This window comes from Pezoporus flaviventris, unplaced genomic scaffold (assembly GCF_033815535.1).
Source record: "Pezoporus flaviventris isolate CSIRO_AGI_PZ_B2104156 unplaced genomic scaffold, CSIRO_AGI_Pfla_v1 ptg000029l, whole genome shotgun sequence".
Lineage (NCBI taxonomy): Eukaryota > Metazoa > Chordata > Aves > Psittaciformes > Psittacidae > Pezoporus > Pezoporus flaviventris.
Window position 1 is genome coordinate 13,594,588 of NW_026892577.1, and position 25,103 is coordinate 13,619,690.

General features: G+C 38.8%; 1 long non-coding RNA gene across 1 annotated transcript in view; it reads right to left on the minus strand.

Moving 5' to 3' along the window:
- LOC133272236 (uncharacterized) overlaps positions 1–25,103 on the minus strand; it is a 346,583-nt gene that overhangs the window by 163,169 nt on the left and 158,311 nt on the right. The gene's annotated exons all lie outside the window — the stretch shown is intronic.

The following is a 25,103-nucleotide window of genomic DNA, read 5'->3' on the forward strand; positions in this document are numbered from 1 at the left end:
TATTATCAGTAGAATTGAAAGGCAGCAGCAATATCCACAAGTTGTCTGATTTCCTTCCCACACTACCAAAGTTTGAAACAACAAAGATGAAAATGTTGGGGGAAATGTCTGTGACTATGACATAAATTGCTTTCCAGAAAAGATTTAAGGAAGTTGCCTTTAAGATACTGTTTATGGTACAAAGGAGGCACTCCTGCCTGAGTTTGGTTGTGCTGGATCTTCTAAGCGTTCCCCAAGTCTGACCTCAGGATAATCTTCAGTGGGTTATATTCTGCTCTTGGTCACGGTCAGGGAAGCACAGAGCTCCTCCATTGTTTATTCAGAATTAGTGCTAATGCATCGAAACCAAGTGGTAGCAAATATATGTAAAAATTCCAGTTCAACCAACTGCAGAAAGTTCAGAGGATAAAATTACATAGGAAATTCATACTCTTACAGTGTTTATATTTCATAAGGTTCCATGATTAATACTTTAATTTTATTATTATTTTATTATTGTTACTTGTCTTGCAATGTTAGCTAGTGCCTGTGCCTGCAAGCATATGCAGTAGGAAGATTAAAGAATGGGAGCAGCTACTAAACCCTGTGGCACTGATGAGATGTTGGAGCCTACATTTCCAGCTCCTGTTCCTGTCTGGGAAAAGCCCTCTTAACACACGTCACTTCCAATGGAATCTGTGCCCAGTGAATGGTTTTAACATTGCTTAGCTCCCTTTTATGGCCTTATTTTGTCTAAATGTCATGGGTCAGTTTCATGCATGTCCTGGTATAGGAATGAAGAGGAAGCGCTTGGCATGGCAGCTGGTTGGGGAAGGCTGTCTAGCATTAAAATCAGACATCCAGATGCTTCCTTGATTACAATCTCCAGACTGGTATTCCCCTGGAGTCTGGGAAGCGGTGAAGCACTGAACTGGTGTCTGTCCAGGACACACATTACCCTTCTTCAAAAAAACTTCTCTCCCGTCCTTGCCACTACTCCCAGTCCAGGGCTTCTGCTGAGGCAGAGCAAGAACAACCACAGAGATGTGTGTTCACCGCAAGCCCCTGTGAATGCGCTGAAACTGCTTCAGCAGAGCCCACAGGTCTGTCATGCAGCAGTGCTCCTGTCCTCTGCAGCTGCTGGCATTACTGTTCTGCTGCCTCGTCCTTGCAGCCAAAATACCTCATTCTCATGAGTCTTTTAGTTTCCTGGCTCAATAAAACACCTCTTTTGTTGGTGTTTAGAAACGATTCCGGGGAGGTAAAAAGAGAAAGTATGCCCTTGTATAGCATCAGCTAGCCAGCTGGTGAGACCAGATACCTAAGATATGTTGAGGTGGTCACATTGAGGAAGGCCTGCCCACTCCTACGCCAGGAAAATTAACGCTGCCCCCAGTGTTAGGGGAAGGTGCTGGACTACACACTTTTAGATTTAGATGCCTCAGTTCTGCCCAAGTCTTTCTTGTACATGGTATTTTTCAAAAATGAAGTGTCCAAAGTCTCGCAGAATGAAACCTGGCTTAGTTGGAGCTTGCTGGAGGAAGAGTTTGGACCTTCATTAGAATTAAGGGTTTTTTTATAACAGGATCATCAGATGGATTTTTTTGAGAGGTGAAAACAGGATTTAGTACACTCTAGGTGAGGATGATTTTTCCAAACTCAACTGTAAGCACCATTATTAATACTTAAGAAAATTAGGTGAAAATGAGTCAGTGCACACCAAACCTTACTTGTTGAATCCTGCTGCTTTGTGCTCATCAGTTCTTACTATGTCTCTGATGCTACCTCAAAGGCCCATGTTAACCCTGCAATTTTCATGGTTTCAAGGGCAGAGGTATCTTTTCACTTGTTGTAGTGAAGGCCATAAAACCACAAGATAAAAATACTTAACAGCCAAGTAGCAACTGCCTTTTGAACAGGTGAGACCTGAATATCCATTACTTCACAGTGTGTGCCATCATTCATGTCAATACAAAGTGGTGTAAAAGAAATTCAGAAATGCAAAGTCAGAAGCTATGCTAAATTGGGTGTTAATCTGTTTTTTTACTACTTTATGCAGTGAAGTAAAGCTTTGCTTTTCCCATAAGGCTCAAAGGAGCACGAGTCTGAAATACATATTTTTGCATGGCTTCATACAGGTTCTGAAGTGACAACAAAATTTTTTCTACCCTTTTGTAATGTGCTTTTTAAAATGGAATAAAAGAAAATAACTCCTCCTTCGATAGCATTATAGCTGGGGTTGTTTTTTTTTGTTTGTTTTCCTAGCTGGGAGTGATATAACTTAACAACAGGCATACAGGGCTATGCACATTCTTGTTGATTTGTTAGGGATGACAAAACAGTGGTTCCTTCCTATATCTCATGACCAGGAAGATCCTGTGCAGGGTTGCAGAGCCCCACCAAGGACAGGCCAGAGTCAAGACCATCCAACACCTTGCACTTCAAGAACCTGCTGATGAAAGCTGAAACTTTTCTATCCACACCTAAATCCTACCTTGTGTTTGTTTCCTGGGTTGCCTACCCTTGTTTGCTGTCGCCAGACTTACAGGTCACCTTCTCTGGCAGATAGCACAGCCCCGTGGGTGCTGGTCTTGTGTGCTCTGCTGTTCTCTGCCTGTGCAGCCAAGCAAGTAGTGGTGTGGCTACACAGCTGCTCATTTGCCTAACATGCTAGCAAGTGCTCAGGGGGCATTTCTTAATGTTCTGCATGTTGGTCACAATTGATTCATTAATTAATGTAGTGGTGGGAATCAAAGATCAGTGGTTTTGTCTCCCACTGTCTTCCACTACCTTGCTTTTTGCTTCAGGCAAATGATCCAAGCCCTGTCCACATCCTCATTCCTGTAAAACAGGAGTGATAATACCTACCAAGGAGCTGTTTATGAGCCATGCTAAGCTCTTTAGCGTCCTCAGCAGAAGGCAGAAGCATACGGCCAGCATACTGTTTCAAAACAACCCAGTTTTAAATCGTTGTAAAAAACCTCTTGCTAGCTCCGTGGTAGCTCACAGTCCTGTCCTGGTGGTTCCACCACCGCTTTAAGGAGTTGCAACCAAAAAGGATTTTCTGGCCCTTCTCTCCCCAGTCACTGTTCCCATACACTTTGTGAAATCTCACGCTAGTGAAAACTAACCACTTTATTTGTATTTTTTCAGGTTAATTTTCAGCAGTTCTCTGACCTGACTGGTCACAGAGTTTTATGACTGCTCATGCTCAGAAAAGAGGTGCAGTAAGAACATGCATCTAAGTAGGGGCAGGGCTGCCTTTTTCAGTCACAGCATGCATTTAGATTACCTTAAATTTATTGGGAAACGCATGTTTTAGTAAGCTTCTCCAGGTAAGCTCAGCAAGCTCTTTGAGGCACGTAACCTCACAATGTTTCAGTTAACTGTGCCTTTTAACCTTTACCACAGATGACAATTTGGTGTTATGGGTTAGCTGAAATTCAGTGACACATTATTTTGAGGAAACAGTGATTTACAGAAATCATATAGTCATTCTTTTCCTGGCTCTCTGGCTAGAGGTAGTGGAAGGGAAGCACGTCTAGCTTGTGCTCTGACACAATCATCTTTGTACTCCTGCCTGAGCTGTGACCTTCCAGGGGAGCTGGTATCACAGCCATGTGCTCTGCATAAGCTCATTAAAAGCTACAACTCAGCTGAGATCTTCTGTAATCCCCAGGTGAAATGGAAGATAAATGGGATATATAAGTTTGTGAAAGCCACAGAGTTAAGGAACTTCTCTGGGATAGTGACAGACTTCACTTAACACCTTGGAGACATGGTAAAGTAAGTTAAACAGAGTATCAAGAATGTCTCACATACTTTTCTCTGCTGTTGTGGAACACACTCACAGATAACAGGGTAATATAAGCTAAGTACTTGTATCAGCATTCCTGGCTGCTAGACTGAAAATCTAGTAATAGTGCTCATTACAGGAAGTCATATTTCTGTCATAAAAGATGGGAAGAGCATTGTATAGTCTTTATTACTGAAGTATCTTATGCTTTCAGATTTTTTTAAAGTATATATCACAACAGCAATAGGCAATCTGCATCATAAAGTAATGCACCATTAAGCATATGTAAATGTGGAGAAAAAATGCAAATGCAAAGAGATTTCTGAAAATGAAATTGATATGATGTATATAATAAGAGTCCTAATCCAAATAAAATGTTAATGAACATTCTTTCGTAAAGTGAATGCTAAGAGGGTTTTTGTTCCATGTAAGCTGTGTATCATTTAGGTGTCTGTTTATGTGGTGCGTACTAGGTTTTGTTTTTTATTTAGCATACAGCTCTGAATACAGCTACCTACAATAATGAGAGCTGGAAAGAAACTGTTCCATACTGGATTCCACATCACTGCCGATGCTGTTCCTGCTAAAACAGTTCCTGGGTAGCCATGAATGTTTTTTTTTCATAGTTAAGTGTGCACATTACTGTGCATAAGGAACTGCTAAAAGCATTCAATTACATTGTTGAGGGACTAACCTCCTGTGATGTGACTAATGTGGTGCTTGACCAAGAATTGATTTACCTCAGGTTTTCTTTAGGCTTCAAAAAAAGAAGTAAAAAGTACTAGAAGATAACTCTTATAGCAACAGTTGGTAGCTTTTCACTGAACTTTAAAGAAATTACACTTGACTGATCAATGTCCAGAGAATCCCAGAACTTTTCAAGTACGCATTAGAAACAAACCCTGTTGCCACCTCTGGCTTTACCAGAGTAAGTCTGTAATAACGTTATGAAAGTAACTGCTTAGGAAGTGTAGACAAATTCATCAGTTTTGGAGTATGGTTTTCCACTGTGTTGAATAGTTCTCCAGGACCACTGGAATTACATGGTTCCAGATGTCTTGCTTACCTCAAGGAAAATGTTAAAAAATTGTCTTTTACTTTGTAGTTATCAGGAGATCCTGTTGTGTCTCCTGAAGTTACGTAAATCTGACTCAAACTTAAATTCATAATATTTTGTTCTGTTTTCTGTACATATCTGATGCGAATAAAGTGCACCAAGCTCAAAGGTCATCTTAAAATGACTTTTGACAAAGTGTAAGATGCTCTTGTTTCTTTGGTATGATATAATTAGGTTAGGTTTTAGTTCTGAATGAAGATAATGGAGAGCCAGGCTACAGCACAGTTGTTTGCATTATTCTTTTACTTTCTTGATGGCTTGCTTTCTTGATTAGGAAATAATGTCTCCCCTGGGAGCTGCAGACAGAAAGTGCTTTGATGGAAAAATACACTAAATTCTGTAGATGGTTGTTCTTTTGCACAGGTAAAAATGTGTGGAGAGTCGAATCACTAGAATAGCTTGTGATTTCTTATTTCATATTAACTCGTACAGAAGAGACAGGTTTTCTGCCTTTTTTTTTAAAGCAGCTTATTCAACTGTGAAGATTTGGGGTTGCTGTTTAATTAGCTGTTTAGAATTGTATACTTTGCATGATCACTATTTGACTGCACTCAGAAAAAAGGAAGTTCAGTCTATGTGTTACTCAACTAAAACAATCTAAAAGGCAAATCATACTTTCCAATTTCTCTTCATTGCGCTGATGTTTTGAGGTAACTACTTCTTCCAGGGAAGATGCTGTGACTTCTGCCTGATCAACTCTTAGTATTTCAGTCTTGTGAAGTCTTATCTTTAAAGTTGAATTGTATTTCCCATAGGTGGAAGTCAATATATTCCAAGATACTGGGACACAGATAGTTTGACTTGGGAGTGGTGGAAGCAGTAAGCTGCTCTGCAGTGTTAAATACAAAAAAACAAAATGCAAACTGATACGTAAGAATATATACAAGTTTTCATTTCCAAGATTTTCCTATGTGTGTAAATATATATACATAAACATACAAGTGTCTCTGTGTGTGTTTAAGTACATAAAAGCCTCTTAAAAACGGTTTGTACTGGTTAATTTTCACAGTGTAGTAGGATCTGAGCATGCTTGTCAAAGTTCTTATTCTATCGTACTAGAACAGAAAATGGAAAACATTTTTCCAGGAAGTTTTAAATACATACATCTATTTGGTAACTGATGGCATAACTAGCATTATGTTAGCATTTCTCCTGTATTCTCAGGGGCTCCAAAATGTTCAATCAAGATTAGTGAGAGAGATCTTGCAGTCCATTCTGAAATACTCTGTCAGATTTTATGTGAAGTATAAATGCTGACCAAAATGGTCTGTGCATAAGCCATGCATTTTTAAGACATATCCATACTCTCAGTCCTTCCACTTTCAGACTCATTCAGTGCCTCCTGCTCATCTCTTACCTCTTCCCAGATGGGCAGCAGTAGCAGGATTTGGGCCCGACTGCTCTCTGTTTTGCTCTCATTTAGGCTTCGTGTACTGGCACTTGCTGAAGACATGGACTGAGGGGGGACTTAGGAGCGATACTGGGGCACGAGCACTTCCAGGTGCTTGTAAAGTTAACATCAGTATTCCTGAATTCCTGTTTTGACTGTTGTCTGTAGATATTGATGAAAAGCTCCTTTCGTGACAAAGGCAGGAAGCTTTTAACATGAAAACGGTCAAACTGTTGTCACAATTCAAAGCAAATATGAGGCCTGGATAAAAACACAATATAAACATTCCCAGGAGAGCTTCTTGAGACTTGTTGTGCAGAATGAAGTTGGCACAGTGTCCCATTTGCAACGCTACAAATCAAATGTTTTTTTTCTTTTGTTTGTTATTTTTATAATATTTAAGTGACATTTCATTTGTTTCAAGACTCAGTTGCTGATGCACAGGACTTCTCTGTTCACTGATTCACATCAGATGAGCACTTTCTGTAATCACAAGTGTCTGCTTGGTAGACTTGTTTTTGCAATTGAAAAGTCAATAATTCATAGCCAAGATAAAGAAGTCAAGCCCATTACGAGATTAGTGCTTCTGTGAAGACTTTCAGTTGTACTCATACTAAAAGAGGAGGAGACTGAGAGTGTTTGCTACTTATAGTTTGGTCTACTACTTATTTTCATTTTTTCTAAGGTGCCTATCTCAGGGCTATCTTAGTAACAATAAACTAGTCACTCAAGTGTTATACTAAATATTGCTTTCAAGATAGCTTAGTATAATGAAAATGAAACTTGTTTTGACTATGATAAAAATGTTTGTTCAATAATTTCTACCATAACTCTCAAATTATGGCCCTTGAGTATGCCCTTGAGTTCATGAAGAAAATTAATTTCTTTAAATGTTATTCAATAACACCTTGCACTAGAAAAATACAAATCGCTAGCGGACTGATTATATTACTTCATCTGCAATGGGAATGCCTCTAGGGTAGGGAATGTACAAAAGCTCAGAATAAAATTAGCAAATGTGTAAGATTAAAAGGAAAGGAATCAGTTTTGAATTAGATTACAAATGAGCAAGTTTCTGTATTGACAATTTATTGCAGAAACAATAGAAATAGGGCAGAACTGACAAGCATTTGTGTATTTTATCGTTTGTTTTAAAACTTTTTACCTGTTGCAGCCACCATGGTAGTTACTGTCTCTTAAATCATAAGAAGCCTATAGACATCCACAGCATTTGGTTCTTTGTCAAGTATATGGCTAAGAGGCTATCAGAAAAATAATCGTTAGGCCCTGCTATGGTGAATATATTGAGTGGGTGAAAGACCACAGTTTTAGGCCTAGTATTTTCTGTCGCTTGTTACTGACTGCATTGTCATCAGCAATCACTGGGCTGTGTTTCAGTTCACAACTTTTTCAAAGTCAAATCTGATTCTCCTCCTTCCTGCCTGGCAGACAGATTATTGGTGAGGCTGTGCTTTAACGCAGCCTTCTGAAGTGATCCAATTAAAAAGGCTGATGAAAAGGTATTTTGGTTTTGGTTTTTTTTTTAATAAACAGATATTTCACAAGACTGAGAGCTCTTGGTACCTCCAGCTTAGTTTGCCTGGGTTCAGCACAGTTATGCTAATGCATTTTCAGCACTGCTCTGATCATAGATGGCTCAAGGAAAGGTTTTGGTCTAACCAGCAATGTGTGGGATCCAAAAGGGACTAGAAAAACACTGATCTTACGTCTCTCTATGTGTCAAGAAACACTGTACAGGGCAAATCTCTGGGAATATCACTACAGAAGTGTGATTAACTTAATCACTGTGTTTCCTCTATTACTTTACAAACCTGCAACACAAGCAGCAGCATTTTAAAACCCTTCCATGATAGGTAGCATTTGATTGTTTTTTAATGTACTTCAGTTGCTTCACTCCTGACTAATTACACAGTCTGAGCTTCTTAAAGAAAAAAACCCAAACCCAAAAACCCCACAAGACAAAGTATGAAAAGAAATATACATAAAGGCAAATATTAACAAAGACCCTTTCTATATGCCAGAACAGGTTGCAACGTTCTGAGTCCGGAGCCTTTCTGGTGTCTCAGAAGGATGACCTGATGCTGTGGCTGGTTCTAGAACGTCACCGTGTGAGGCTGGAGTAGGTATTTGCATACTAGGTGAGCTGTTATAGAAGTACCTGTGGAATTTCTTCCAGGTTTCAATAATTTTCCTGTGCTTTTGACAAAAAGTAAGTTTATTTTCCAAGTGTTACTCCCCCCATCTCCCCCCCCCGCCCCTAAACAGCCAGTGAATGGTTTATTATGAATTATTGATATTTTGCATTAGAAATTGCATGCACTTTGGATCTTTAGCTTCCATGGATGTTTATTTTGTGCTCCAGTAATTTTGTTTATGAAGAAATACCTCCATATTTCAAACATTTTTTAAAATCGTATAGGTGCATATTAAGTACTCACATTTGAAGCTCATTTCCCCCTCAATTTCCACTGTGAGGAAAACTTGGCTGCTCAAACATTAACAAAGTGAATTCAAAGTAGTTATAAATATATTAAATTTCTCGAGTTTGGGGTGATGTTAATGCAAAATTGAGAGGAAATTCCACGAGAAGGAATTAATCATGTTTCCTAAAGGATTTTTCCCATGCTGGAGACAATCTAGCCTTATTCTTTAAACAATCTCTCCTTATTCTTCCATTTAACTAAACTTTGTAGTTTAGCTTTCTTTAGAACTTTCTTTAAAATGTAAGTAAAAATATTAGCTGGGAGGCTTCCAAGTTGCAGGGCTCCAGCTGCAGCACAGGAGCTTTCAGGAGAGCACAGATCTGGAGCTAAGAATTAAGGGTAGTTCCTCAAAGAATCGTTTCAAAAACATGTGAGTAGAACCGCTTTGCAGCGTACCAGATCTTAGTCACTTGTGATTCGGCTTTTGCAATAGCCACGTGAAAAAGAAAGGGTTATTTATTAAGAGCAGAACAGTTCCCTTTTAGTTCTGTAGCAATCATGTCTCTTTTTTTCCAGTCCATGGAAAGTGTTATCTCAGGCAGCTTTGTGCAGGAAGTTCTGTTTATCACTTCCTCACAGTTGCAGTTTGTCTAGGACTTAAATATATGATATCAGATTGCATCAAAATGTGGGCCTTTGTGTGCTTAACTCATCAAAGGAGTGGACCCTCAGGACTTGATATCACTTCGCTGCATATGCAGTCATGTAGCAAAACAAAGTCTATCTAAACAGGACAGGACTATTTCTGTTGGTAGTGTAGCAAATCTAGCAGAATTGGTGTAGTTTCAGGTATCTGCGCTGTTTCACTTCTTGTTTTTAATTTTATCACTTTTTAAAAAGTGACATGGTTTGCCTGTTTTTACAATGTAAACTACAACCAAAAACCAAAATACTACTTGTACAGTCATAAAAACAGAAAAACAAACCCAGCTGGGATTTACTTGGGGTACACTGCTGTGGTGCCTGCTTACAGTACAAAAATACTTTTAAATTTCAAGTCGTTGATTAAAATTTTTGAATCCATGTGGTTTTGGCAGGTGATTGTTCCAGCAAATCTGAAATGGTAGATGATTATCTAGACAGCTGTGTGTCAAATAAGCTTAATGAGACTGTAACAAATAGCAGTTACGGTAGGAGGTTGGCTGTGGCTTATGAACCTGCTCTCCCACCTTTGTGGTTATGTTTCCCTTGATAAAGGAGTTCCCTCTTAAGCAGAGCAGGCTGCAGTGCCAGATGTTAGTTTTCTGGGCAGCCACAGGAAGCCTATTCAAACTGTGCAGCAATACTTCTGCTGTAAGTAACAGCTCCTCTACACTGGCTCTGGTTTTTAATACCACCCTCTCCCACGCCCCTTGCAGTATCTTACTTAACTGTATTGGCACTTTTACTCGACACAAGTTGGTTTCGTGATAGCTGATAAGTGTCCGGCCATAGCAAGTCTGATGCCCGCTTGCCAGTCTGGGGAAACTGCAGCTTTGGGTCCATTTCAGCTCCTTCTCGCATGCTTCTGGTGCGTGTTTTAACCACGTGGTAGATGCAAAACTGAGACTATGAAGTTAAGCTGGTATCCACCCTCAGATCCATGATGTAACGTGTTCTCTGTTTACTAAAATTTGCCAGTACTATGAAAAAAAAAAAAAGAAGTTTCAGTTACTCAGCAGTAAAAGACAAAGTAAAATTCTGCTGTACCTTGAGATCTCTTTTCTTTGTGAAAAAAAAAATAAATGTTACTAATAGAACATGGACTGAAACTGGTTGAGGTTTTGGCTTTGTTTTTGTTTTTAACCCCACTTCTTTTTCTCATTATCTGCTGTATGGGTTGATGAACACGATTACGAGATTACTCTAAATCCTGTCAGGCAACTGCTAGGGGAGGCAGTCATCAGTATGACCTGAGCAGAGCTACCCTACCTGAAGGAGGAGGCCCCAGAGCCCAAAACCCCTAGAGGTGACTTGAGCTTCTGGCAGACTCTTTTCTGTCAATTCTGTCAATCTGTCAAAACCAGGAGAGAGCTGGGAAATAATCCAGTTTTCTAATTCCACTGTTTTCCACTCTGCTTTTCTATGCCAAGGAAACCCTGAGAGGCACTTTATTGTATCTTCCTGCCTTCAATTGCTGCCTCCCACCACTTTTTCCACAGGACGGGTGGTGTGGGCTCTAGCAATCACTCAGTGGAGCTAAGGAAAGCTTTGACAAGTTTAGGACATGGTACTCTGTGCTGTAATTTTGAGCATTGTCAATCCTTTGAGGGGAAAGAACTCTCCCCGCTGGCTGGAAAACAGCAAAGTGCTTAAAAACAAGGATTTTTTTTTTTTAAAGATGAACTTTCCTCCTGATCTCTTTCAGTTTGATTATATAGCAAAAATGAAAGACAGGATCTCACCCCAAAAACTGTTCTGCTGCTCCAAAATAGTTTTACTTTAAAAATAACGACACTTCACAGGAAGCAAATGCATGCTGTTGCCTCGTGGTGAATGCTTCCATCTTCACTGTGGGGGGAAAACCCCTGCTTTTGTTAGTCAATATGGATAATCACTGCTGTGAATCAAATTTACAGGTACTAATCAGCCATATAGCTTTTTCACACACATGCATTTGCACAAGGAAAACTGAAAGTTTTGTGTAGCTCTGCTTTGTGGAACCTCACATCACCCTAAAACTGCACTCTACAACTCAACTGCTCTTTTTTGTTTTTGAGTGGAGTAGGAAGAAAGGAGGTTGACAATGAGGGGCTGGCAGTTACTGTCTTGATAATCTTGATCTCGTCTTGATGTTTGTAATTATAGATGCCGCTGTTGTCTATACTGATTAAGTCAATATTCTGTTTTTCCTGTATTTATAAAGTCTTAAACGTTCAGCTAGGTGATGGTACCCCACATGTCACTGAGGATGTCTAGAGGGTCCACCTTTCCTGACAGTGTACGATTTGTGGACTCCAATGGGCATGAAAGATCTAATCAACTGAATTCACTTTTGTAATGAAGGTGATGCTTTTAAATAGAAATCCTTCTGTTGGTTTTGTTTGTTTGCTTGATTGTTTTTTCTTCTTTGGTCCTGATTCAGGGCCCTTGTGTCTCTTCTCAGAAGAGCATGTAAGGTGGTGTCAACTTTAAAGTTCTGCTTAAATCCAACGGAGGTCAACCAGGATGAAGAAGCACTGGCTTAATGATGTCTTTGCTTGGGGCTGCTTCAGGACTCCCAGGGATGCTAATGCATGTTAATTTAAACTTCTTATCACTATACTAGCAAGAGCGTTCACACATTTTCCAGAGACACCACAGGATTTAGCTGTTCTCCTAATTGCTATTGTTTAGGCTGCCAGCTATTATATTTACCACAAGCTGTTTTCATCTTGTTGGGAACCTGGTGCTAAACTGAAAAAGCACCTATCTTAGCAATTTGTTGCCCTCTGGAAGCTGCAGCAATTACAGTGTACTATGCAGATGAGCTTCTATACTATGTATGTATATTTTTGGCTATGCTTTTGTTAGATGATAAACCTCAGTTGTGTTTGATTTGCACCAATCACTGTGTCAGAGATGGTTTTCTCTATCCCATAGAAATTTTAGGTGCTCAGAAGGCCACAGCATTTGCACAGTCATGGTGCAAATGGAAAAACCAGTCTGGAAAAACACTCAAGCAAGTAAGAGCAAAGGAGCGAAGCCCTTCTTCCTCTCAGTCCAAAAGCAATGGCTACCTTAATCTGTGACCAAATTTTCCTTACTCAACATGGTTTCTTGTTAGATTAGCTTTGCTGTGGCAGCTACCTGTTGCTGAAAAGCACAGTCCCACTTCTCTCCCTGTGTCATAGTTTTCTGCCCCTTGCACCAGGAACAATGGTTGTCTGACCTGGCAGTCAGGCAGTTAAGAGAGTGCAAACCCAGAAGAAAACTAATTCTATCAAGAAAATCAATTTGTTTTCTGCCATTCTCATTATTGGATCGAGGTTGTGGAAAGGTCAGCAAACTTGTATCCTGGGCAGCAGATCCAACCTGAAGAGGTATGTTTTCAGTAAGGTATTCATAAGACTATGCTCAACAGTGAGTTAAAATTGAACCTCAAATATCTGACTTTCTAAACTGCTTTATTTTCTCTTTCGTATTTTTAGCTACAGTTATTAACCTGCTTTAAAAAGCAAATTCAAATTACCAGAAATAGAATTTTATTTTGAGATTGATTTGCTTTGGAAAAAAAAAACCAAAAACCTAAGATTTGTCCTCAGCTTAAACCAAGTTTGAGGTTGCAAAGGAAATAATTGTTATGTTTGTATTTCTTTCATTCTTCACACTCTTCTTCACTTCTTTCTTTTGCTGAATACTTCCAGTCTCATCAGAACCTGGAAGTACCAGAAATAAGTCACATTATTTTGCAAAGCATGGGCTGTCTTGTGCGGAACATCCTGGGCTTGGATTTGGGAAATCTGGATTCAATTTTCTGCTTTGCCACTCGTTTGCAGTTTAAAGTTGGGTAAGTTATTTAGTAAAATCAGTCTGTACTTCAGACTGTGAAAGAGCTGATATCTTCATCCCTCAGAGGAGCACAGTAAGTTCATTTGTGTTTAGATGCTCCGATGCTGTGGCAATCGGAGCCACAGGAAAATGCTGTCACATTTAAATAAGCATAGGATTTATTTTTGTTTCCCAAATCATTAATTTAATCTTGTTTTAACCTGCTGGAGAACAAGCTGTTGTGTTTGTTTCTGGAGACATGTATTACCCCAGTCCTAAGCATCACTGCGTGTGTCTGTTGTGGCAGTAGCACTCCCATCCAGCTGACTTCTGATAGATGTGCTAGACATCTTCAGTGGGGCTCTTACAGGGAGTTATTGAGAGTTACCAAAGAAGTACTATTTTCAATAAGGTGTTAATCATTTTTTTATTTTCTTTTAAGACCTAAATGTTAGCAATTCTTGTGCAGCAAGCATATTCACTCTTATATTTAGGAGTACAACCTAATAGGATGTGCACGTATATATGTCTGGCTCCATATTTAAGCAGGGAAGAAAGTATTTGACCTTAAGCTTAGAGATCCTGGCTCTATAGATCAACTTAGCAACTCACATGCTCAGTTTCTGATGATCCACTCTGACTCTTCTGTGCATACAGAGCTGTATTCCCCGATATGCAAGACGATAGTGCATTTGGAAAGCAGGATATAAATTACTTTATCTGAAAGGTAACCAGAGGTCTAATCAACATTGGCTCCAGTTAATGATTTGTTAATGATCTGAAGACTACGCTTGTTAGGCTGTCGAATTGTGAATCAATTTACTTGCCAGTTCTAATAAAGAATTTTTGCTCTCTAGATCCTTTATTTACAAAACTGAATAGAGTAAGTGTAGCACAGAGACAGATGCTGACAAGGATTCTTCAGTACTACAAGAATCCACAGATACTACATTAAGTTTTATTATATGAAGTGTCACAGCCCTTCTTCAAAATGTTTTTCTTCAAAAACATTAGGAAGCAATGTTGTATCTTATCATATCATTATAGGAAGTAGGTATGAATAACAAATTACTAACACATTACCCCTCTTCATGACTTGAATATTCAACTTCACGTTGAATATACTGCAGGATTTCATGAGTCAAATTTCTGAAGGAGCTAAATAAGTGCAAAAATTAAAATACTTAATCCTGTATTTCGCACATGTGCCATTAGTTAGAAATGAAAACCATAGGAACAGAACTACTTGCAGCAATCTACTCTGCAAAATACATTGCAAAAAAAAAGCCTTAGAAGTAATTAGATTCCCAGGAAAACAATCATCACAGCTGCCTCAACAGCTGTCAGATGACAGTTCAAAAAAGGCAAGTATTAAAGTTTATTAAAACATTACTGAGTAATGATTTACATATTGGCTCTCCATTGTGCTTAACAGGAACCCACACTTTAAAAATTATTCTCAAGCAAATGACTAAGCTTTTTATAAAGTAGCTGCTGTACTCACTGAGAGATACTCATTTATCTTTGCCCTTACATGATGACTAAGCTGTCTTTTGAATCACAGCTATATACCCATGTAAATATGGTAACATGATACAGATACTATTTATTTTAATTTTTTCATAGTATTCTCTGCTTTTATATTCGAAGTGGTCTTTGAAGAGACTATCTACAATGAGAAAGAATATCTCTATGCACATATGAGTTTAGATAGAAAGCCTGAAATTGAACTCCAAGGCATTTTCATTGCGGTATGCTCTAATGATGAATAAAAGATTACTTTGAACTTAAAGTCAATTTGATATACAAAATGATTTGTGCAAACCTTGGAAATTTGAATTGCTGCTAGCTGCTTAAGAAGTACTAAGAAATCCAAAAGCTGAGTAAGTTAGAGTGAGAAGATGCAGCTTTCAGTGTTTGGTTGATTTATTGTTCATAGAATCATAGAATAGTTAGGGTTGGAAAGGACCTTAACATCATCTAGTTCCAACCCCCCTGCCATGGGCAGGGACACCTCACAATAAACCATCTCACCCAAGGCTCTGTCCAGCCTGGACCTGAACACTGCCAGGGATGGAGCATTCACAACTTCCTTGGGCAGCCCATTCCAGTGCCTCACCACCCTTACAGTAAAGAACTTCTTCCTTATATCCAATCTAAACTTCCCCTGCTTAAGTTTTAACCTGTTACCCCTTGTCCTGTCACTACAGTCCCTAATGAAGAGTCCCTCCCCAGCATCCCTATAGGCCCCCTTCAGATACTGGAAGGCTGCTATGAGGTCTCCACGCAGCCTTCTCTTCAGGCTGTACAGCCCCAACTTTCTCAGCCCGTCTTAATACGGGAGGTGCTCCAGTCCCCTGATCATCCTCATGGCCCTTCTCTGGACTTGTTCCAACAGTTCCATGTCCTTTTTATGTTGAGGACACCCGAACTGCACACAATACTCCAGGTGAGGTCTCATGAGAGCAGAGCAGAGTAGAGGGGCAGGATCACCTCCTTTGTTTGACCTGCTGGTCACGCTCCTTTTGATGCAGCCCAGGATATGGTTGGCTTTCTGGGTTGCGAGCACACACTGAAGCCAGCTCATATTCATTTTCTCATCAACCAACACCCCCAAGTCCTTCTCCACAGGGCTGCTCTGAATCTATTCTTTGCCCAACCTGTAGCTGTGCCTGGGATTGCTCTGACCCAGGTGTAGGACCTTGCACTTGGCCAGGTGTTCTAAGATGTTCTTAGATGAATGTTTGCCAAAGGCAGGTGTGGTTATTGATTACTGTGGTGTCATGACACAAGACTTTTGAAAAACACATGCAAGCTGGTTTGGGGCATGATTGGATATGTTATGTAGGCACAGTTTTCTGAAAAGTTGCATAGGATTAACAACATAGTAGATGAGATTCTAAGATTTAATTCAATATTGACTATAAACCACTTTTAAGGAGTTCCAAGTCAGTTGCACGGTTTTTGAGAGCTTGACAGTAGTCCTTACCTGATTAAGTCCTCATCTTTAAGTCCTTGCCTGGTGAACTGTGTATTTGTTTTAGATACGCCAGTTAACGTTTTAAAGGACTGATAGAAAGAAGGATACCTATGTCTATACGGTTGTACAGAATCTGGTTTATGAAAATATGGCGTTTATGTTAAATGAGAGTGCCTGTGGGTACCATACAAACATTATTCACACCAATCATTGTTTCAAAATCCTGTAAAGCTGATTTGGGAGACTGTGATGAGAGGTTCATTTGGTTTTTGAGAGTTCTTCTCACGTTGGAGTAGATCTCTCTACTTTCACTTTGTGAGTAGGATGCATCTGAATGTATAAAAGCCAGGATTCTGCTAAACATTCCCTTCTTTACAGACTATCTAAACCTCCAGAAATTGGGAGTGTCTAGTGACTTCTTAGCACTTTAACAACTGGTGGCTGAGTGTGTGTGTATAGGCTTTGGTTAACCACATAAATGCCATTGGAAAGACAACTCATGGTGCTCAACTCTGAATTCTTGGCATGAGTCAATGACTGATTGATTCCTAAATTAACCAGTACAATGAAGAGTATCTCACCAGATCTGCTGTACTCTGCCTTTAGCAGAAGGTAAATACAAGTGCAGCAGCCAGAATGACTATTTATCCTTTGCTATGCTTCATTATATTCAGTGTAGGACTTTCTTTTTTCCCTCCAGCTATGAGATACCAGCTGTGTTCCCTTACACAACTGTGCTCAAGCATGACATCAAAATAATCAAAATACAGTCTTGGGTTATCTGTAAGGAACTTGAACAGAGTGGAATAGTTCTGGCCATGTCTTAAAGGTGTCAGCTCCATGTACATACCCTAGCCTGTTTCCTAAGCTCCCCTGCATTCTAACCTGTACCGAGTTGAACATCATTATTTTTAATGACAGGTACTTAAATACATTTGAAATCATGTATAAACTCATTTTTGGAGTCTGTGATTCCATACACTGTGGTATATAGGGTAGGAAGAATTATGACTCCGTCTGCAGAAAGAATAATTTGATGAGTCCTGAAAAATAGGGGATGTGTTGGTATGATTTCATTGTTGCATAAATTTTTACAAGCGCATCACCAATGCAGGCACCATAATGCTAAGCACAACTAGTTTTTAAAAAGAATTGCTATACAAAAAATGTAGTTAAAATAAGTGAGAAATGGTATTTGATACCAGTTATTACTCATGCAATCTGAATGCTTTATCTTGAAATTACTTCTATATTTGCAAAATGGCCTGGATGAGCAATCATTCACTGGTTTTCAGAAAAGTCATTACATTGTTTTGTCAGAGAAGATAACAGTCTAATATAGTGGGAGTTCTCACAAAAGGGGATAGAGGGAGTGGAGATAAAAATATGACATTTCTACTTTCTTAACCAGGCTTTTCTGAATTTGACAAAATGCTTCTATGTTGCCATACTAACAAACTAAAAACCTAACATTAACAACATTAACAAGAATTAACTGAAACAGATCAGTGGCCTACAGATGTGAATTCCACTGTGTCAAAAGATTTAAGTTAAAGTAAGGGAGAAGTAGATAAACTAATTTTCCAAAAGAAGGGACAAATGATGAATACATTTTTTTGCCTTTTGGTCACTAACAACATTGATGAATTTGCACATTAACTTTTGGGAACATCAAACGTGAGAAGGCACATTTCCGCGGCACAGAAGTCATTTAGCAGCTTTCAGGCAGTCACACAAAATCAGAAGGCATACGTCATTGCTCCTCATGACAGAAATCAGAAGTGACCAAAAATTCTTTTTTTCAGTATGAAAAACTTGTACAAAGACTTGTACTACTGTAAAAAATAAAAACTTCTCTGAAGAGACCCAACAGGGAAGCACTTTGTCTATTGCCTATACCTGGAAAACCACACGATTCTCAAATCCAGCTCCACAGTATACCCTGCCCAGGCGGCAGCGATGTGTTTTGGGTGGCCGCCTTGGAGGTTTGCCTTTTCCACTGAGTGAGGAGGGGTTTGCACTTCTGCTGCAGCTTCCCTTTCCTGCCACTGCCTTTCAAATGTCTCTCACTGTTGGGTAGGGGGATTTTAAATACTGTTGGGCAAATCTTTCATTTATTTTTTTTATGTCTGAATTCTGCAATGTTTTTGATGGAGGGGGCCCAATTACTTTGTGCTGGGACACTGGGAAAGGTCTTGACCTTGTGGGATATTTAGGGCCAGGGGTTGTGAGGGTGCATCCTCAATGAATCCTTCCTGCTTCACCCTTTGGAAAATGGTGCCTGTTGGTGGATTTCTAAGCCTTTGAAAGTTTGTACTTGTGGAGGGATTGTGGTCACGCTACTATTCCAGCAGAAGTTGGTCTCAGGGTGGATCACAGAGCCTGTGGTCACATACCTGGCCACATCTGTATGGGTGAACCTCAGGCTAGGGCACATGTCTGTAATGTCTGCTTTGTTTTACTGGTGGCTGTCACCTGTAACAACCGTCTTTCCTCATTGCAATGCCTGGGCATATCTCAGGGCATGGCAGAAGCCACGACTTGGTTCCCAGTGGTCAGAAAGAATGGGACCATACAGTTATACAATGAGAGATTGTCCAGGCACCTGGATAGGACCTGTGCTGCGCCATTTGCCTACAGAACTACAGAAAAGGTCCCAACCTCAATTAGTTTCCTAGTGTAAGTGCAACCTTTGATGCCTTCCAGAAACAGAAGTCAGCTGTACAATGACAGCGAGGGAAGTCAAAGATTCAAAACCATGGTTCCATAATTCACTAGCCGAAGCCAGCAAATATTAAAACTGCACCAGATGTGTCTCCCCCTGTTAAATGTATATCTACCTAAATGGAAACTTTGTGCGGGGAATGCTCAGGTATGGTAAGTTCATCCTGCAAATGGTGCTGCAATGACCCCTGTAGCTAAGGAAGGAGAACTGAAAGGCTCAGTAGAAAACACTCCTGACACTATCTCAAAGATGCTGATAGCCTATGGCATGGGACTTTAAAAGATTCCAACAATAAGCAGTTCTGTCTTGTACTCGACTATTTAAAATTATATAAAATGCTTGCTATCTTGCAACCAGCAAGAATGAGGAAGTTACATGTGGGGAGCCTGCGTCTCCTATTTTTCTGGAAGTTTTGGAATTGTTTGGGCTCTGACAAAGCAAATTGTGAATCATGGGCATTCTTTTACCCTTCTTGAAAGGGCTCATCCTAAATCTGAGAGGTAGTCCTGTCTCTAGCTCTCTGCTAAGGTTTGCTGTGCTTCAGACCAGTGAAAAACAACCCAAAAACAAAACAAAAAGGAGTTTATCAGACTTCTTAGAAAAAAAACTAAATGTTCAAAAGACAATTTTAAACACTAAGATGGCTGGATTTGAACTAGTTACTTAGTGGCCAAGGTTTTGTTTTTTTTTTCTGTGTCATTTTTAATCCCATTTATGCCGAGTATTTTTAGTAGTACTGGTCTTACTTCTTATTAGAATATTAAGTAGTAATTTCTCTTCCTCTTCCCCCTCTTCACCTCATGCTTTGTATTTTCTGAGAACAGCAGGTAACAAGGCAAGCTTGGCATCTGACCAAAAAGGTTTTTTAGCTAAGGATTCATTAGTGTGTATAAAAATAACTAACCTTGTTTAAAGGCACTTCTTACACAACGAGAAAGGGGTTCAATTACCATATTTCATTTAAAGTGAAGATTAAACATCTTTACCAGGACAGTGCACTAATCCCATGAATCTTATTTATGTTGAAATGTAGTGCTATTGGCAATAAACAGCAATCTGAGAAGTCATAACCCAAGTAAAGAATTGTCAAGTGACTTTGGAGCTCCCTATAAATTTCCTCTTCATGACTTCAGCAGTAGTGTTCAACAACAGAGTTAAATATTTGTATTAGGTGATCCGGCCTTTAACAGAGTAATTAAAAGGATGGAATTCTTTGATTCTATCTCAAATCATTTTAGTTCTAATCTCTCTCAGGCAAAGTCAGCTCTATAAATTGAACTAAATGTATTTTTTCTTCTGAATAGAGACTTTACAGAAAGCAATAAATTCAACACTGGGAAAGTAAATGCAACTGAAGTACCCTTAATGATGCTATTGTGTAGTTGTTATGGTTATAATCCCATTACACAGACCTTTACCTTGAAGGCTATAAATTCTTTGAGAAATCATTCTAATGGGAAGGGACATTACTTAGAGCATTGTGCTTAAATATGATGAAAAAGGGCATGATTTAGGCTTGAAAAACCAACTCGAACAAACTGAAGTAGTAATAATAGAGGAATCAAATTTTTGCCTATCATGCAGACCTTCTAAATCTGTATTTCCTGAGAAACCACACACTGGAACCATCCGTCAGGGTGGTACTTCTTCTTTGCACCATGGGCATGCCATTAAGGATCAGGACGCCATTCTGCTCTATACCTGCAAACTTAAACCAGTGCCTGAATAAAGAATTGTCAGTCTAAAAACCTGACCCAAAGCCCAGTGAAGTCAATGGGCGACTTTCCATTGATTTTAATGATTTGTTTCAGGAGCTAAGTAAGTATTTCTAAGACAAAAATCAATAGTGTCCCACAGCGGTAATGTTTTCATATGCTTCTATTGATCCTTTTGTCATAGATTACAGGATACCTTGGCACTGTCAACACATGAGGTTTTAACAAACTGATTTAATTTATTAACACCGTTTGATTAACATCTGCAGTAGCAAGTATTTATCAAATGTGAGCAAACAAAAGTTCAGCAGAAGGATCACCACAAAACATGACTTGTTGCATAATGTGAGCTGAAGTTTAATAGGGACAGGCTTTCCTTAAAACCAATTTATGTCAGAGCCTTACATGATGTTCTCAGCATAAATTGGATATTGAGAAATATATATATATATTAACCAACTATACTGAAGTAAAGCTTTTACCTCTCCTGGAGTACCTTAAGTTACCTCCTTACATGATCATGGTGAAAAGAACATTGCCATGACAGTATGGGTATAAAAATGAAAAATTCTCAAATCAAATTGAACTTGTTTAATCTGTCAGTTATTCCTTATGATTTCATAATCTATCATTTTCTGAAGGATTGCAGTGGAATGCATTATTCTGTTTCAGAAATACTCTGCAGTGCCTTGTTGTGTTTATATCTGACTTACAAATGCAAGTCCCAGGACATCAGCAACAGGACTGCTTACGTTGGTAATATTTACAATGTGACTGTTCGGTTAACTGCCCTTTCATTTAGATTTGCCACTTTATAAACCAACTAAAAGCCTTCAGTCATTTCTTGAGAATGATTCTTTGAAGTCTGGGCCTCTAATTCAACTTGATTTTTGTATGGTTATTTGAGAAATAAAATAGTTCATGCAATTTAACAATTATATAGTAGTAGTCTAATGGTGTACAGCTTTTCTACTGCATTTCTATAATCTCCTCCATGTGGTATTGTTTCTCAGTTTACTAGGAGTCACTGGAAAAATTCCCAAGTTTAAAATAACATTTTCTTCTTTTGACAAGACCGTTTTCCCTGAAAGAGTATTTGAAACCTTGCAGAATTTTCCTGATCCAAACCCAAAACTACAAACTATATCTGACATAAACTGGGATGGGTTGCATTCATTCACATTTTCCAAACCAATGTAAAGCTTAATTTGTTAATCGAACTTGTAATCATTTATCACATAATGTTACAGTATGAATACCTCTAACAATTCAATCAATCATAACAAAAATGTGGATACTATGTAAATCTTATCAGGATCACAGAAATAATGGTGCTTTTGTTTACAAGGTGTCGATTGGTTTTAGAAGCTTTGATAATGACTCCAGACAGTCAATAAATACAGAGACTTTTGCATTGCCAGTAGGAGCCGAACTAAACTATCTAATCTTTTTAAAATGACAGACAACACAATGAACTCTGAACTTAATCCCCTCCAAACATTAAGGAGACAGTTTAGTGCTTAAAGTACTATTCAAACTCAACCCCTACATTTAGAGAAAAAAAAAGCACCCACCAACATTAAGCATCTGATTTACACAGGAGAATTCAGAGTTAGGGCTGGTTTTCCTTCCCATTGTGCCTAGGCAGTGGTCTGTGGTGGGCTCCAGGTCTGTCTGTAGCTTCTCTTGGGCAAGGAAAACACTTGTGTGCCTTTTGAAAGCAAGTCTGTAGTCAAAGCATTAAAAAAAAGCTGAAGCCCCAATTAATTTGTGTTTCTACTGATCAGATTTCCCCTAAGGCTTTCAAGACAATGTGGGGACAAAGTAATAACGCTACATTTTAGGTGACAGAATTTACACTGCCGGGCTCATAACCTCAGAAAATGACACATGGCCTTCAAGAGGAAAAGAGAAACATGAATGGAAAGCTTAAGTTAGACTGAAAGATGAGGGAGAAAGGTGGCAGGCAATGGCTGACCTGCAAGTTTTTTGTAGGACAGCATCTCCAGGTATAAGTAGTCACTGAGAAAATCATGGAAGGCACATATCTCCTTTACTCAAAATCTATGAAGCAAGGCATGAATTGTTTTATAAAGTGATACCCACCATAGTTAAACATCTCTGTAATTCCTGTTAATACAACGAAAAGATATATATACATTTGATAACTACCTAAAATTATAAATGTAATTATATAAAACTATGAGTATATAAATATCGCCCTTTATTGCAGCCTGATAATTTTTTAATAAACAATAGGACTATCTGACTGCAGGACTGTTTCTTCTACTAGTAATAAAGAGGAGAGAAAATAAAAATATACTTATCATTATAAATCCTTACAGAGAATTGCTTCCTTTTCAGCTTCTTTAGAATGGCTATGTGCATCACAAATCTAGATCCTTTCAATACTTGCGAAGGTTCAGTACTGCCCTGTTTTCCATGGATTGCATCTTGCATATCTCTTTAATAGGTTTGTCTTATAAATGTACCTCTCTGGTTAATGAATGGAAAAATTAAACCATTCTAACCTTTTCAGTGCATCCCTCTTCCTGTTTATTGTAAAGCCTGATGTGACAAATACTTTAGTTTCATTCTTAACATGACCCAGATATCTTTATTTTCTTTCCTGGGTAATTTGAGATAGGTTGTGTTAAATCTCTGTATTTGTCATTAATTCCACTGAATAGATAAAATTTCCTGAGATTTTATTGATGTCTCTCTATATTTCAGGTACATTGTTGTATGTAAAGGGGAAATAAAATTTAAATCATTGTTCGGACTTTAAATAGTAGATTTTTAGTTACCAAAATCTGTTTACATCGTTGAATTCAATTTGTTGACCTGCAGTTCGGTATCTGTTTTCCGTAAGGCATCCTCATTGTCTTGGTAAGTTATAACATTTGCACGTGAATGGATTCAATTATTTCACGTTATTAACAACTGATTCTCAAGTCAGGAATATCTGAGGTTCCCACTGTCTGTGTTTTGCCATGATTAATTATTTAAGCTTGTCTTTCCTGCAGTGCTGGTTGGGCAGCACTTGGTTGAGTTGTCACTCGATGAGCAACATTATCAGGACAACCTAAAGCTTGTAATGGATTGTTATTGAGAGATGTGATGCCTGTGTTCTCAGGATGAGATCAACATGAGAATGTAAGTATTTGTTCAGCACCAGTGTCTGGTATTTTAAACCATTTTCTGAAGTCTGTATTTACATTAACTGTACACAAGGGGTATCTTGATTTTGAATTCCAGCTAAGCATATTAGTTTTTCTGACTAATCACAACACTTCAAGATGCTATAATAAAAAAATCTCTAAATGCTTTCTTTAGAATCTTTTTTCAATAAGTTTGACTGACAGGATTGATTTTGACAATCACTACTTTCTCTGATTGTCTTTTGCGGTAAAATTAGTGGAATTTCACAGTACTTGATTTCATGGCACTTTTCCTCTGCAATAGTATTTTTCCATAGTTGCCTAATTAGTATTTTCTGAATCAGAGAAGAGCTATGTGTTTTATAATGAGGAAAGAAATACTGAAGCAAAACCTAGATAAGTGCAGTGCTGAACGAAAATCCACAACTGCTGATTTATTTGGATTATTTTTTTTTTTCCTTCTTAATTTATTTAAAACCTTTATTAGTCATTCTAATAGATTGCTTCCTAAATCTGTCCCTGTTAGTTACTACATGTTTAAGGGCAAGTACTGTAGAAAATCTTATAACAGGAAAATCTTGGTTGAAGAGCTACACAACTTTTCTCCACCACATGCTCCCAGATGCATTGTGTTTCAGGCAGTCCCATCACAGATCAAGTTATAACTAAGATTAGTTACAGGCATTTGTAATTATTTTGTCTGTTTGTACCATTTGTACAAATGGTAGAAATGAAAAAGTTTGAGAAAGTGAATGACCACTGCTGGCATTGTGGGCAAATCACCCCTAGCATGGGCCAGATGTCAGAGGGCTTGTGGGCTCACCATGTTCACCCACTGTGCAATATATATAATGCAACCCCATCAGCCCCTCCTCAACCTGAAAGAGTGGCAGGGACCTGCTAGTTTTGCTCGTTGTGTTCCTGTTGCAGCTGTCTTGCTCACAGAGCTAAGTTGACACTGTGCCTTGTTGTGTGCTCTGGGACTAGGCTGGTGGGCTTGGTGTCACCTGCCTCCTGGGGTGTTGGATCTCTCCTGTTGTGTTGGGTCTGCCAATGTGATTCAGTTTCAATTTCTGAAGCACTGAGCACCCCTATCATTTGTAACAGCTGTCCAGCATGAAGCTAGTCCCCAGTATCACTCAGCCTGGGACGTCCTGGTCTACTGAATGGAAACTAAGTACTGCTTTCTGGAGGAAATCCCAGCTGTGCCACCACCAGTGAACTTCCTACCAAGAAAGTAGATAAAGGCACAGACTTTTTTTCCTCCAAAAAGAATAGCAGTTACCA